The sequence below is a fragment of the Lolium rigidum genome, chromosome 6, assembly GCF_022539505.1.
Source record: "Lolium rigidum isolate FL_2022 chromosome 6, APGP_CSIRO_Lrig_0.1, whole genome shotgun sequence".
Classification (NCBI taxonomy): domain Eukaryota; kingdom Viridiplantae; phylum Streptophyta; class Magnoliopsida; order Poales; family Poaceae; genus Lolium; species Lolium rigidum.
In genome coordinates, this window is record NC_061513.1 from 358206784 (window position 1) to 358223360 (window position 16577).

A 16577-nucleotide genomic window follows, 5' to 3' on the forward strand; every position below is an offset into this window, starting at 1 on the left:
CCTGGGTGTAGTTACACCCATATCTAATATACTACCATACATAAGTATATATGATACTTTATCGGTTTGAGTATGTTCGTATGTTGTATCTAAGATACTCCAAACCAAGTTTGGTGAAAATAAAGCAAGCGAGCATGTAGTTTGCACCATATATCCGAAATACATGCATATGTATACGTAAAAAATGATTCTACGTAAAATATTGTGCATACTGCCTCCAAAGTATTATATATACTACCAAAATAATCTAATATACTTCATACTACATGTACATACTTTCATATATGATAGATACTCTCTAGATTATGAGAAACACACGTGGGTGTAACTACACCCGGGTGTAGTATGAATATGTCCTATATATATATATATATATATATATATATATATATATATATATATATATATATATATATATATATATATATATATATAGGTCTGCTATTCTCGAACCGGTTCGAGAATAACTATTCTCGAACCCTTTCTGAACTTCCTGGTACATAATAGTGAACTTCCTGACGGATCCCATCTGACAAGAATAAAGCCGCTAGACCCAACCCATCGCACCTACACCCAACCGCCCGCATAATAATGAAAAAAAAACTGCTGCACTTCTTCCCCGAGCGCTTCTCACGTTCTTGTTGACCCCCACCTCCATCCATGGGAACCGGCAGCGCTGCCCTCCCGACGCGGCCGCGAGCGCTGCCCTCCCGGCCCGGCCTCCGGTGCGAGGCTCCTGCTCCACCTCTTCTCCTCCCCACTCCGGCGCGTGGCCTCCTCTCAGCCCTGCTCCTCCCCGCCCGGTGCAAAGCTGCGGCTCCGCCCCTTCTTCTCCAAAGATGCGAGCCCGCCGCGCTGCCCCTTCTTTCCCGCCTGCGCGAGACCTCCGCCTGCCCAGTTCACCGACGCGGAGCTCGCCTCCTCGAGCTGGAGCTCCTACGCCGGCCCCGGGATCCAGCTCTGACTGGCTCAACGACGGGCCATGGCTAGCCTCGCCTCGTGCCTCCTACGCACGCGCAGCCGATCAGGGTGGACGTGTGCCTCCTCCCCTTTCCCACTTAGCTGAACTCCTGCTCCAATCAGGGTGGACGCGCACACACGCCGGCGTGAACTCCCTCAGATATGCTGTTGAGGGCATCCATGAGTTTATCCATCGGGGCCATCCTAGCTGATCCTCCCCTGCATCCGCATATGGGCCATCACCTAGTAGTACACGCAGTTCAGTTCGTGCAGAGCTTCTGTACGCCAAAAGGGCCAGATGAGCAGTCCGTAGTTCACCTGATTAAATTATAGCAGTTCTGGCTAGGGCCTACTTAAAGTTCATAGAGTGAAATACTTCAAATAATAAAGTGAACTACCATTTGAATTAGTCTTGCATTAAATAGTCGGATCCAGATACATGAACTGCCTGAATACTAATTATATTGCTTTTGAATTATTGAAATGTTGTTGCGTGAACTTTGTGGAATGCAGAAGCGAACTGCCGAAAATTGCAGAACCGTACTGCCTTTTTTTTATATCACCAATTAACTTCTGTGATATTAGATGCCAAAGCTATTGTAAAAGATGAGCTCTCATCTGAAAGTGAATGAACTCCAGCATTACACGCTATGTACTTTCCGATTAATGGAAAGCGATTTAAGTGAAACAAACTTCACAGACATTTCAAACATCATATATGTATTAGCTTTCTGAAGTACAAATAAGAAGTATTAGTGATAACAAACTTCATATACCAGAGATTTTATCCAAAAACATACACGTACAATGTCAGGTCTTATCACGTTTTCCCAATTTGCAAGAGAATTCCATTCGCATGAAAGAAAAAACGCAAAAGAAAAGTTTGGATTTCACAAATCAGTCCCACCAAACTTCAGAGCTCGGTGTGTCAAAGGAAATGCTTGAGTGAACTGCAGCGCCCGAGTGAACTGCGGCGCCGCTTAAAGTGAACTGTTCAGGTTTATTATGTGAACTTCCAATCTCTAAAGTCAGGGACGGATTTGCGCGTGCTTGAGCTTGCAGCAGGGGCATGCTCCCTGGACACTTGACACCGTTCTTCTCCCAAGCTATCACCATTGCACATGAAACTGCAATAGGAAATCAATTGTGAATGACCCAAATGCATGCACAACTGGAAACCCGTTGTTATTACCTGCAATGATTTTTAAAGTTGAGAGGTTAAATAAACATCGGAGAGAAAAATGGTCAAGCAACAATCATAATATCACTTGTTAAATGATACATGGTGAAACATACCAGTACCAACATTTGTCTGTGATAGTCTAATGTAGTGAGATGGTTTAGACTGAGAAGTGAATTTATATTGCAGTGAAGCAAAATAATTTTTATTCCAAAGTGCAGATGATTTGTACTGTGCATGATCAGTTTTCTGAATGCAATCCTCCATACACAAAGCTGGTGCATATCCAGAAACAGGGAAAGAAATACTGGCCTACAGAAGTATTTTTTGCAGTAAAAATAAGTGAACGTCTCGAACAGAAGATTCGAACTTCTAGAAAATAACGAATGAACTTCCTACTTTTAAGACAATAAAATGTGAAACCTTTTTTGCCCCGACAGAGTGAATGTACTGAAAAGGAGAGTTAATCCTTTTGTCTAACTTTTAGACAAAATAAAAAAATGTCCTGGTGAACTGCACTAACAAATAAAGTTTGCATGTGCTCGAAGTAAACTGGCGGATAATAGTTATTTCTAAACTTCATTGTTCACCACTAGTGAACTACACAGAGTTACTAAGTGAACTGACACTTCAAGTCACATTTACAGCGTTGAAATAAGTTCAGGTCTTACCAGCAGGAAGTCCATGCGAGTCCAGCGCCCAGGAGGAGGATGCCTGCTGACACCATAGAAGATAGCTTGTGGACTCTCGATTATTCTAATAAGTGAAGAAAAATGGAAGGTACGTCCTTGTCCTGGCTGGAGATAGGTAGCCCCATAGTATTTACCTAGTTTTTATCTAACAAAACAAGATGTTGTTAGTCACTGTCACATAACTCTTTACTAATAATTGTTCGCCTGTAAACACAAATTATTCGAGTATTGGCTTTAAGTATGTACAAATCCAACTTTAGTATTTTTGTATCTATTGAACTTCACTTTATTGCGGAGTGAACTTCAATCTACAACAATGAACTCGCTATGAGCATTTAATCTGTTTCATGTAAAACTGAAATGAACAACCATGTAGTACAAATTGAGAATTCTTCATGTTCGAATCGAACTGTTAAAAAGATGAACTATGTAATAACTGAACCGCTCACAGTGAAACTATGAAAACCGAACTACCATGCAGCCTATGCACTTCATGTTTGCTGGCAGCAGAGCACGAAGTGAACTCTGAAATAACTGAACCACTCGATAAAATGAAATGAACTGGATGAAAAATAAAAGTGAACGTCTACGGTAGATAAAGTGATTTTCTTTCTTTTTCATCTATGATAAAATGAACTCTTTTCAGAAAATAAAAGAGTATACTCCCTTAGTGGATGAACCGAACTTGTGTCTAAAATAAAAGCGAACTTCGCAATTTTTCTGTTGTGTGCTTTTGTATCAAATCTAGTGGATGAAGGAAACTTCCAAAACAATAATAAGTAAACTTCAAATGTGAAAGACATGAACTTCTATCTTTAAAGCTATCAAACTTATCCATAATAAATTGATGCAGAGGATAAATGTCAAGTGTATAAATTAACTAGAGAGACAATAAATCGATTGGAGATAGAGGTAGCATGCTCAGATGCAGAACTGACGCCTTCCTGATATATACATGCGGACTTCTCTCGTGAAACAAGTGCACTGCTGCAATTATCCGACCACACATTTCTGAACTCCAAGTTCAAGCACACAAATACTATGCATTGTAAAAAAATACCTACAGTTAAGAGATACGACAAAGTGAACTTCCTGAAAAAAGAAAAGACAAACTCATAGCATGAGTTTAATAAGTGGGCTTCCTTTTATGGTACACTAAATTTCCTTTGGCAAGTCGAATAAAATTCTTCCAACCAAAAAATCGTTTACTCAAAAAAGGTGGAACTTTCTGGTAATATAAAACCGAACTTTTCAGAGAGACAAAGGTGAACTTCAAAACAACGCATTTTCTCTGTTTCGCTTTTGAACAAAAGCGTCAGTCAGAAAACGAACTCCAAGAAAATAACAAGTGAACTAACAATGATGAACAATGTGAACTAACTGTGCATCGCAGAAAATGAACTGCCCAAAAATAATGAACTTGTGCTGGGAATAAGAAGTGAGGGGAACTGAATTACCTAGCTCCAATTAGCAGGAGATGTGAACTTCAAAATTTAGGAGAAATGAACTCCATGGATTAGAAAAAATGAGTTCTTCATATCCACATCTTTATTCTGGTTGTGCACTTGTGTTCGGTTGCTTCATCCAAATGAAATGAAGAGCCTGAATTGCACTTGTAATAACAACAGCGGGAGGCAGCCGCAAGAACACCCAGCTCGTTGCCATGCTACTTGTGGGCACTGTTATGGTAGTTAAGTCCTATTAAAAAAAGAAGCGAGCTTCACATGAAAAAAAGGTGTACTGCGCTAATGAAATAATGTGAACTTCAAAAAAGAATCCCACAAATCTTATTGGCTTAAAACTTGCAAAGTGGACTTCGAATATTTAATTTAGTGAACTTCATGTGTATCCGGTCAAAGAACACATATCATGAATCTACAACTCTACAAACAGTAATCTTCTCCATACATCAATTAAAACACTGTTGTACTGAGATAAATCAACAAAAGAAGTTACGATACTTAATCTCATACTGAGATAAATCAACAAAAGAAGTTACTAATTTACGACATATTAGAGGAACTACTATTCCCACATATCAATGTATGTTAACTTCCTGAGTTGGAGTTGTGAACTCCGTGAAATGAAAGTTGCAAATCATTTTTTAAGAGTAGCTTTTGATATAGTAACTCATTTTTTAGGGACGAAGTTAACTTGCTCCAATTAGCAGGAGATGTGAAATTTTTCCTCGTGGGTGAATTGAATTTTTTTGCCGGAATAGAGCAATTGAACTTCATCTGAAAAATAAAGTGAACTCTCCCGCCAATAAAACGAACTTCGACAAACAAGGAAATAAATAAACAAGTGCACAGACCACTAGATGAACTAAATAAATAAGTAGCAAGAGATGTGAACTTCATGAATTAGGAGAAGTGAACTACAAGTAGCACTATGTTTTAATAACAAATTAAGCATGTCCGAATGGAACTGTTTCTATCACCCACGCATCAACAACATACATGTATTACATCTACTCTAAGCAATTGAAGGCTTACTGTGGGTAGAGCAGCATCAGCACCATCTGCTCATGCACGTACTTCACAAGTCTGAACTGAAGCACTAGGGAGGAGTGAACTTCATAGGATTAGGTGAACTGAACTTTCACAAGTAAGAAACCTGCATGTGTATGACAAAAAAACGTATAGGTTAATGGAACACTAGTGCAACCTCTCCATCTTACAATTCAACTACAATAATTCAACACCAGTGCTAATGGAAAAGGTGAACTTCTCAGAGAAATAAAGGTTAACTTTCAGGATTCTTTTGGACAACTAAGTAATGTTGAATTCTTTTCGATCATACCATTTTTTAGAGTAAGTTTTCTCAAAAAAACTTCCTGTCAAGGAAAAGTGAACATTCTCGAACACAGATAGTTACTCTAGATTTTCTTGGACAACTAAGTAATGCTTAACTCATTTTGTCATACATTTTTTTCAAAATAAATGAACTTCACAATTATATGAACTGTCCAGCAATAAGAAATGAACTTCTGAAAGAGGAAACTATTCTTGCAAGTCAAATCAAACTATTTTTCATGATGCTTTTTTAGAATGGACTTTGACAGAAGCGAACTCCCCCATGCTGCCCCTTGTACTACCTGTGTAGGTGTGGCTGCGGCTACCAACGGAGCTCGGGAGGGCCAGGCGCCCAGGCTACCAAGTCCCCGGGTAGCGACGAGGAGGCCTGGCGCAGGCTTCGCTGGACTCCAGCAGCGGGCATTTGAACCAAGTGAGCTTCTGAAAGAAGTTGAGGCGAACTTCCAAAGTATTTTTTACATAAAAAATGGAGCTCACATATTTACAAATTGAACTTCCCAGAAATAAAAGTTTTAGAATTCACCGACATACACAAAGTGTACTACCCAAATTCATCTAATAAAGTGAACTCACATGTAAAAGGAAATGGAATATCAAATGTCACCAAAGAGCACATGTTTTGGCAATTTTTTCTACTCTTCGTGATTAATCTTTAGTTGATTAATTAGCTCAACTTTGTATTTGTCTTAAAGAAATTTACTTGTTTCCCATGGTTGTTCAGTTTGGACAGTCATGAAACTTTGTTGGTTTGGAACATGCAGTCGCTGAAGCTCCATTTGGGCTAGCTGTATGGGTAGAATCTTGGACAAAAAATCTGCCCAAGTTTGCTCTTACCCCTTGAAGAAAATTTCTGCAATTTCTGATTTGCTAGTGGCTGCTAGCTAGATAGTCTGCCGAAAAATAAAAGGATTTAGCTATCTAGCAAGCTGCAATGGAGCCAAGCATGAATGTAGAGGCTGTTCTGATCGATCAGATGCATTTGCACCAGGCGATTCCTGCCCAAACTACCACGCGCTGAGGGTGTGACAGTAAGTGAACTCTTGCTCAGAGCTTCTCACGTTCACCAACAGAGAACACCAAAGTGAACCTCACATATAGAACATAGTGAACTTGAGAAGTGAACATGGTGAATACCTGAACACGCAGCTAACCGGGGAAAAAACCACACATCAACAGGTGCTAGGCTCAAGTCCTCCAGAAAAGAGAGAGGCTCCAGCAGCTAATGAGTCAATGGAGGCCAACTGCAAACTGCACCACATTCAACCGTGAATAGGTTAATTCATTGCATTAATCATCAAATCAAACAACAACGAACTACACCACAAGTGAATGTGAACTGTACCCATGGGTGGTGGCACCAAGCAGTAGAACCTGCACAAGAGCACGAGGCACACCAACAGAGCAGGGTATGTGCCAGACGACGGAGATGCGCACCAGCTTCAGTTCAGAAAAGGCATGCACCCAGTTTAGAATAATTTCATCTGGAAATTCAGAAAATTAGCAACTTACATGTACAAGGAGAAATAGAAACGAGAGATACACCTCTCATTATGCTCAAACGAACTGCAACAACTGTCAGTGAAACGAACAGCCAGGACGGCGCTCGCCATCGAGGTACAGGATCAAAATGGGGGTTCAAAGAAAACTAGAAAAGGGTGTCGTAGTTCACTGGTACCAGGCGTTTCTTGCTGCTGGCCGATTTGCAACCCTCAAATAACTAAGAAATGGAAGTATGAGTAGTTCAAAATTGGACCAATTTTATCACATATGCATCGATGGTTGTTTACATTCAGAACTACTGGTTCAGGAGTTCAGGAAATTAAGAACGCGCACTCAACATGTTGCTTAGCTGTCAAGATAGATTACTCTTTTTGCTGTACAATAAACACTTATCCAATATTCATATCAGAACTGAACTTGCAGACATGCAAACAACACACACTAAAGTAATTTGATAGATTCACATCGGAACTGAAATCTTTCTACAAGAAATTATTTTATTAGTATTGTAGCTACCTTGCAGCAAGGAGGGGATTAGCACCAGCAACAATGCATACGGGGAGGATGCAGAAGTAGGACAGTGGCATAATATGACTGAAGGTGGAGAAATGCATACTCGCGGCGGGAGGTTCAAAGGCACCAGCTCGCACTTGCGCCTGTTCTATTTTTTCAAGCTATACTGTGTTAAATATCCCTGAAAATATGAAAAAACATACTACCGAAAAAATAAAAGTGAACTTGCCACAAAGCAAAAGTTAACTACGCTCGGTGAATGAAGTTCTTAGAAAAGTTAAAGTAAACTTTCGTTTTGTTTTTGTGATTCTAACGGAATGTTTAAGAGAAATGACCCACAGAATACAAGGATAATAGTTTAGATTGGATGATGCATTTTTCTGTATTAAGAATTAAGATAAGCCTTTTTACTCCAACCAATACATCAAGGACAGGGATTGGGAAGTTCACGACACACCACATAGTATTAGCAGTTCAGACCAGTAGGAAAAAGAAATTCAGAATAGCAGAAAACTAACTTCATACGACGCAGCGGGTTGTGGAATCCCGGATTACCAGCCGTTGAGAGCATCTCCAACAGGCGCGCTATATCGCGGCGCGCTAAAACCAAAAATCCGCGCGCGGTAAACAGATATGGCGCGCTGTGCCGTTTTTTCCTCCGCCGGGCGCGGCAAAATACAGCGCGTGCGCGCGCAGGAAAAATGGTCCTCCGCCAGGCGCTGCAAAATACAGCGCGCGCGGGCGCGGAAAACAGATTTCTAGTCTATTTTGCATTCACAATTCATGAAAGAAATGACACAATTCATGAAATAAATGACACAAAGTGCAACAACATCACATAGTTCAACAAGGACACACAAAATGACGTAGTTCAACAATGACACACGACATATGGTTCAAATGGACAAAGTGAAACAATGCATATCACAAATGCATATCACACTTCCGCATTTTCCAAGTCAACACCTTCTTCTTCGTCCTCGTCATCTTGGGTTGAAGGAGGAATAGTAGCATTCATGGAAGACACGAAGCCTCCCGGTGGTGCTCCCATACTCCCGTACACACCACTCACGGAGCCTCCCATGGTCCCTCCAAACACTCCTCCATAGCTTGATCCTCCCATGCCGGCCATGCCTCCATAGCCTCCCATGCCGGCCATACCTCCCATGGAGGGCATGGGCATGCTTCCCATGCCGGCCATGCCTCCCATGGAGGGCATGGGCATGCTTCCCATGCCGCCCATGCCTCCCATGGTGGGCATGGGCATGCTTCCCATGCCGCCCATGCCTCCCATGCCTCCTCCAAACATGCCTCCTCCAAACATGCCGGTGGTGGAAGTGTTCATGTTGGCTAGCAACAATCTCTTTTTGGCCAACACTTCATCGCGAAGAAGGTTGACGTACTCCTTTTGCCTCTCATCCATATGGGAAGTATCCATCAAGAAAAGCTTCCTCTCCTCCTCCGCTAGGCGTGCATGCTCCTCGGTGGCTTGCCTCTTCTCCTCCAAAGCCAACTTCCTCTCCTCGTTGGCGGCAATCCTCTCCTCCAAAGCGGCTCTCCTAGCTTCAATAGCATCCATAGCCTCTTTCTCCAAGTTTCGTTGCATCTTTCTATCTTCATTTGCTTGCAACCTTGCATTTGCAATCCTCTCCATAGCCATGGCAATGTCATCATCTCCGGCCTTCCTTCCCTTCATTTCCTTGGCGGTCTTCCTACCGGGCACATTCCTCCGCCCATTGTTGATGGAGTGAGGAGTGGAGCTTCTCTTCTTCCCTTCATCACTTGAATCATCATCGATGATTGTTGCATCACCGGTAGCATTGGCCGCCATAGTTGCCGCATCCAACTTGCCGCGCGTCTTCCACTTCTCTTCATTCCCTAGCACTTCATAGCAATGATGCAAGGTGAATGGCTTGCCAAGAATCTTGTTGCCTTTCTTGTTCTTCTTTCCCACATCCCTAAACAATCCTTGAGCCATGGAGTTCTACACATATGCGCAAAAGAAAATAGATGAGCCATATGAAGTACAACCGTATTCTTCTCATATGAGCCATATGGTGAACATAGTAGAGTCACTTACCCTATCATTCTCATTAGTGCCACTCGGATTGAGAACATCGATGTTGGCTTGCACGCCCGCCCATTTTTGGCAATCGGTGTTGATACCGGACCAACGGGACCGAAGTGAGCGCATGGTTCGCTCGATCCCACTTGTGTTTGTATTGAAGTACTCCGTCATCCTCATCCAATATGTTTCTCTTGTTTGATCGGTACCGGTTGTTGGATCCATTCCAATTGTCAACCACGTCTTGCAAAGCAACTTGTCCTCCGCTATGGTGTAGTTGGCGGCCCGGCCGGGAGGGCGAGGTTCAATCAACCCTTCTCCTTCCTCATCTACATCCTCATATTCCTCCTCCCCATAGGCGGCTTCATCGTCATGCAAGAACGAGGATCCAACATTCATTGTCTCCATGAATGCCGCATCATCCACTCTACATTGCAATGAAATTCATTACCATCGGCTAGGTATGCATCTAAACCACAATTCGACAAAAAGAAGTGTTTTTTACCTCTCGGGCATTTCACCATCCACCATATGTGCGCCCGCGCGGTTGCCGGACGGAGGCGTCGGCTGGGTCGGCGGAGGAGGAGGAGGAGAAGGCGCCCGGTTCGGCGCCGGAGGAGGAGGCTGTCGGCGGGGGACGGGCGCCTTCGCTTTCTTCGGTGGCGCGGCGGCGGCGGGGCCGACGTGAGGCCGTTTCGTTGACGGCGCCTTCCCCCTCCTCGGCGCGGGCCGCGCGTTGCCGGTGCCCTGCGCGGCCATCTGCGCCGCGGCAGCGCCTGCGTGTAGTGCCCCGCGCGGCGGGACGAACAGCGCCCGCGCGGCAGCCGTTGGGTTCCCGGCGTCGGCGCCGCCGCTAGGGTTTGGCGCCGGCGCGGCGGAAGTGGCGGCGGCGGCGGAGGGTGTGACGAGAGTAGGGAGGGGTCGGCGGGTTGCCGGAGGGGTCGTCCATCGTCGGGATCGCCGGCGGCGCGCGGAGACGACGGATTGGGCTCGGGGCAGCGACGCGGGGGAGGAAGTTTCAGCGCGGGGGATTTTTCGCGGTTGGACGAGCGATGCCGCGCGGCTGCAGCCGACGCGCCGGATATGCCGCTCCGGATTGTGCAAAACGCCGCGCGCCCTAAAAATTTTACAGCACCGCGCCGTTTACCGCGCCTGCTGGAGCGCCTGATTCTGTCCCGCGCGCGCTATATCGGACGTTTTTATGCCGCGCGGCCTATATAGCGCGCCTGTTGGAGATGCTCTGAGGATTGCCGTGACGACTGACGAGGAAAGCAGTGTTCCTGCGTCTTACGAGCAGTCGATGCTCGTTTGTCGCTCCGATGAAATCCCACGAGATGAGGTGATGAACTCTCGCGCGCTGCCACGGTAGACTGGCCGGCAGGCGCGAACGACCTCCTGGTCAGCGGCCAGCGCAGGGCGCATCGGCGGCGTAGAGAACCTCCTGCTCGGCGGACACCAAGACGGTGGTCTGGAGTTCGGGGCAGTGCAGAGGATGCCAAGACAGCGGCGCATGGGGGTTGCAGGCCGAGCGGCGAGTGGGGGTTGCAGGCCGAGCCGGTCGATCTAGATTTGGGGGAACCGGCGGCGGCGGCGAGGATCGCGGGTAATCAGCAGCGGCAGCCGCGGGTGTCGGCGTGGGGCGTCGGCGCAATATATATAGGTATTTATGAGCGCGGATAGTGTGACCCATATTTTTACGGAATCAGCTAGCATGGACCAAATGAATATGAATTACATCAAAAAAAAAAAATTAACTTGTGGTATTCTAGAAAAAGAAGTTATATATTCCCTCTGCCCATCAAAATATGTCATAACTTTGTCTAAATCTAAATATAATAATACATAAATTAATGGTTAGATATATATAAATTTAGATAAATTTTGACAAAATTTTAACGTGTCATTTTAGATGTGTCCGCTTGCTGGTCGGCTAGAATGAATAACAAAGATACTAACTCCAGAATTATACTGTATGTTACCTTGCTAGCATCAGCATGATGTCATCCATGCAAATCAACTTCCGTTTGAATTGAGAACTCCTGATTTTGTGTCACTGTCGGACTGCCCGATGCTTATTTTTTAAACGGCCTCCGCTTCGTTCTGATACATTATATATTAATCCATATTTATATATACTAAATCTATGTGACCGGTGGGCCTTTATCTTCTATGTGCCTGTCACATATGGAACTTTGTCTCTGTACGACATGTACTTTTTTTTAAAGGGAAACAACATGTACTTTTTTACATTGCACCGGGCCAGATATTAGTTATCAGCTAAGATGGATAATGGGATTTAAACTGCATCGATTGAGCCAGATATTTACGTGCCAGAAATTTACTTTTGTACACGTACATTGTTATATGTAACATTTTATTTATAAATCTGAGACGTTAGAATTAATATCAACGGTTTATATTTTTTAAGCATATGTGGATTAACCTCATGCCTCGAAAAAACAACCTTATGTGGCCCTCGCAAATACGAGGGCATCCTCTTTAATTTGTCGAATGTGACGATTTCTATTGAAGGGGTAATATTGTTACATAGTACACATAAATAGAGAGATAGATGTGAGAACTTCAAAATTATAGTTTGTGTGTTGTAATCTATTGATATTTTGTCTAATAGATTGCATTTTTTTATTCTCATTTCAACGTGAATCTGTCGGGGTTTCCCTATCCATCAAGTAAGGTTTGCATCCTAGAGCGCATGATTAATGCATAAACATTTATATCTCTTTATATGTGTTCTAGAGGAAATTAGAAATCCACTTCTTTTGACCAGTTGGCTCAAATGTGCATATGTACGGATCATTATACTCAACCTATCATACTCAACCTATCATACGTTTAGTGCAGAGTTTATACTTTATATCATAGCACATATTTGCATTTCCACCACGATATAGCTGATTTTGTGTATAAGGTTTATTTTTTTCTTTTTGTTGATACGCCTACGAAGATAACCCTTGACAACCCGCTATAGTGAGTTTTTTTGCAGGGAGAGAAGGTAGTAGTGTGTATTCTCCCTAATTTCCATCCATTTGAAGTGAGATTCAATATGGTAGATATATGTGCAGGTTGGTATTGATCGTACCCTATCTACTTAATAATATATTTGGAATTCGCGGTAGCTTTTCACATGCGGAAAAATATTCTACATACAATCAAGGTTTTTTTCCTCAGTTGGGTAAAATTGCCTCTAGGCACCGGAATACCGGCTGGTATTTTGCCTGAGATATCCAAAATGAATTCATAAATTCTTTCCAAATTTTCTGAACTTATTTATATTTGAGCAAATCATATTAATATAGATAAATTTTGTTCACTATGATTTTTTTATGCGACATCTAATTGGGTAGATGTACATGTAGGTCGGCATGGATCGTACCCTATCTTCTGAATAATACTTTTTGTATTTTTATCTTTTCTCCCGTGAAAAAAAGTTCTGTGGACAATTAAGGTTTTTGGTTTTATTTTTCTCGCTTGGGTAAAAATATTGCGAGGCACCGTTATAACTATTGGAAATACTGGCTGGTATTCCGTCCGAGATATTCAAAACAAATTCATAAATTCTTTCAAATTTTCCCAAAAGTTTTTAAATTTGAGAAAATTATATTAATACCGGCGAATTTAGCAGAAAAATATAAACTTACATAGAGTATGTATATACAGCTTATATATCACATCTGCCATGTAACCGTGGTCTAGCTAAGCTAGCTACAATGCTTAGTTTTCTTTTAGCTGATCGGACGTACCTACATCTACATTCTTTGAAAATAACTTATTTGTTTCCCTTATGTTGAACGCGACATGTTAAAATAAATCAGCTAATTCTTTTTTTTTTTCCTTTTATGTTGAACGGTTGAGACCTGCACCTTGCTTGTCGTGTGGAAACAAATCAGCAACAAACTTTCCTTTTATGTTGAACGGTTGAGATCTGCACCTTGATCGTAACTACAATTTTGATGGCTTGCCTGCTTAATTACGGGAGACCTCTTTCCATGCGTGGTCGTCCGAGCGGGATAGTCAAACTACACGGTAATCTTTTAATTAAGTATTGTACATAATTCATGTGACGTATATAAGGCATGCATGGCACGATCTGTTGTTGTGTCGGACCCAACATGCGTACAAATTAATTGGAACATGTCTGACATATTTGTTACGTAAATATTACAATTATCATTTATAAATCCTAGCCACCGGCTTTAGATCTAACTATCAAAAATAATTATGATGACGTGGATTAACGTGGTGTCTCTATTTAAAACATCCGTACATCCGTATTTTGCTTTTAGTATATAATAGATAGATGGCCAGATTCGAATGTTGGAGCCATTCAGTCATAGTCGTGCCTAGCCCTATAATAGTCGCCACTGTAGTCATCATAGTCGCCGACGTCATCGTCGCTAGCATCGGGGTCGCGGTTGTCGAACCTCGGCGGGTGAGCACGCGTGGGCTGGGATTGAGGGTAGCGCAGGCGGGGGCCACGGTAGGCCATGACGCTCTGGAGAGTCCGGCCGCGCCACCACAGCCGACGGACGGCCTCGTTGAAGTTCAAAGGAGGCGGGCCGTCCTCCTCGTACCAGGCAACCGCCCTCTCACGCCGATTGATGAAGAAGCTGTCCCAAGTCGGGCTGTAGTCGGGATGCCATTGGTGATTCCTCCGCTGTTCAGGCGTGAGCTCGAAATAGTAGTGGTTCGTGATGGCCATCTCGCGTGCCACACCTAGAGGGATAGGAGGGACCGGTACGCCTCCAACACTCAGCAACCAGCCGGTCGGGACGCGGTACCCTGGCGGGCAGGGGTAGTTCGAGGCGCAAAGCGCCTCCGCCTCCCGAGGTGTTAGACATACGATGGAAGCCATGGGAGAGAATGATGAGGTTTGCAGATATGAGTCTAGATGTGATATGTAAATGGAGGCCAAGCCTACATATATATAGTGGAAAAATGGCGGGAAGACGGAGGCGGGAACGCGGGAAGAAAATAGGCGGGAACGCAGTGGCGCGCGAAACTTTCATCCCGGGTGGAGGCTCAAACTGGGACAAAAGACTGGGGGAGGCTTATCTAGGAGGGCCTTATCTGGGGGGCTGACGTGCGGGTAACCTTTTGTCACGGCTGGTGGGTGCAACCGGGACTAAAGCTGTCGGCAGGATAAGGATGTGCGGGTAACCTTTTGTCACGGTTGGTGGGTGCAACCGGGACTAAAGCTGTCGGCAGGATAAGGATGTGCGGGTAACCTTTTGTCACGGTTGGTGGGTGCAACCGGGACTAAAGCTGTCGGTAGGATAAGGATGTGCGGGTAACCTTTTGTCACGGTTGGTGGGTGCAACCGGGACTAAAGCTGTCGGCAGCATAAGGACGCGTGGGTGGACGCACTGCTCGATGAGATAAAGCATGTAGCGCACGACTTCCTGTCGAAGGAACAAGACAAAGTAGAAGCGGTGCCGTGCCTATAAAAGGAGCATCGATACGCCTTGCCAAACAGATCAACAAGCCAAGCAGAGTTTCATTCCCATGCATGAAGGAAAGGGTTGGGAAATCTCCCGTGGCGCAGCTTCTCGAAGATGTCGTTGGTGCACACGCCCTACGACATCTTCGGAAGCTGCTCCTCAGAAAAATTTCCCTGCAAGCCCGTGAAAGACTCCATCTCCTCTAACAGTGTTGGGGAAAGGGTTCTCATCTATACCTAATAATAAAGGAGCTAAGGTTTCTGCCAAAAAGTTTCGTCAACGCTTTTTTTGGACGATTTTGCCCTCCCACCAAATCGCATAATACGCACAGATGCCACCCTGCGCACCGTTTCGGTTGTACGTGGAAAAAAACCTTCTTCGCTCGTTGGGTACTCCCTTATCCGTCACCGTACTGGGCCAACTGCTCTGTTGGGCCTGCTCCCCATCAAACAAACGAAATTGCGACGGTGAGGAATCAAACTGGACAGGTAACGTCGGTTAAAATTAGTCCCACCTCGGTTTCTTATAAGAACTATTACCGATTCATATACCCCGTCAATTGGCTGGATTACCAGCAAGGTGTCCAAATTAACAAGCAGGTTCGCTAATTAACTGCCAAAGCCGACCTGAGCAAGCATGACACGAGTTGGTCCATGTATGGATGAATATGGGTGTTATCACCCGATTTTGGCCAAATCAGGAGGTGGGCCGTAAGTGAAGATGGGCTTTGAAGGACTACATGTGGAGCATCTTTGAAGCGGCTTTGTGCTAGAAGTTGGGCCAGATGGCCCATGTATCTTTAATTATGGTAGATTGTATCTAGATTAAAAGTTAGAGTTTTTCCCGTGCACGGTTTAGTGCATGCCCACATTAGAAAGTCCGCTGGACTATAAATATGTATCTAGGGTTTATGGAATAAACAACCAACGTTCAACCACAAACAAATCTCGGCGCATCGCCAACCCCTTCGTCTCGAGGGTTTCTACCGGTAAGCATCATGCTGCCTAGATCGCATCTTGCGATCGATCTAGGCAGCACAAGCCTGCCTACGTTGTTCACGCGTTGCTCGTACTGAAGCCTTTTTGATGGCGAGCAACGTAGTTATCTTAGACATGTTAGGGTTAGCATTGTTCTTCATGCTGCATGCTTTCGTAGTGCAACCCTTGCATGTCTAGCCGCCCTTACGCCTATCTTAGGCGTAGGGGCGGCACCCCGCTTGATCGTAGTTTAGTAGATCTGATGCATTACGATTACTCCTTGTTCTACAAGGATTAGTTTAATATCTGCAATAGTTAGGCCTTACAAAGGGGGGGAGGACCAGCGGCACGTAGGGTGTCGTTCGTTGGCCCTAAGCGGGATGTTCCGAGGATCAACCTCGTGTTGGTTTTTAGG

At 44.1% G+C, this 16577-nt stretch overlaps 2 long non-coding RNA genes across 2 annotated transcripts; both read right to left on the reverse strand.

The window, feature by feature from the left end:
• Positions 1-5170: 5170 nt before the first annotated feature.
• LOC124668693 lies at positions 5171-6007 on the reverse strand. Its single transcript, XR_006991795.1, has 2 exons — positions 5930-6007; positions 5171-5448 (listed from the first exon to the last, which is right to left on the reverse strand). It is a non-coding gene; the product is annotated as an uncharacterized LOC124668693 (long non-coding RNA).
• LOC124668692 lies at positions 6003-7120 on the reverse strand. The gene is made up of 3 exons (XR_006991794.1): positions 6991-7120; positions 6783-6896; positions 6003-6068 (listed from the first exon to the last, which is right to left on the reverse strand). It is a non-coding gene; the product is annotated as an uncharacterized LOC124668692 (long non-coding RNA).
• Between the last annotated feature and the right edge of the window lie 9457 nt (positions 7121-16577).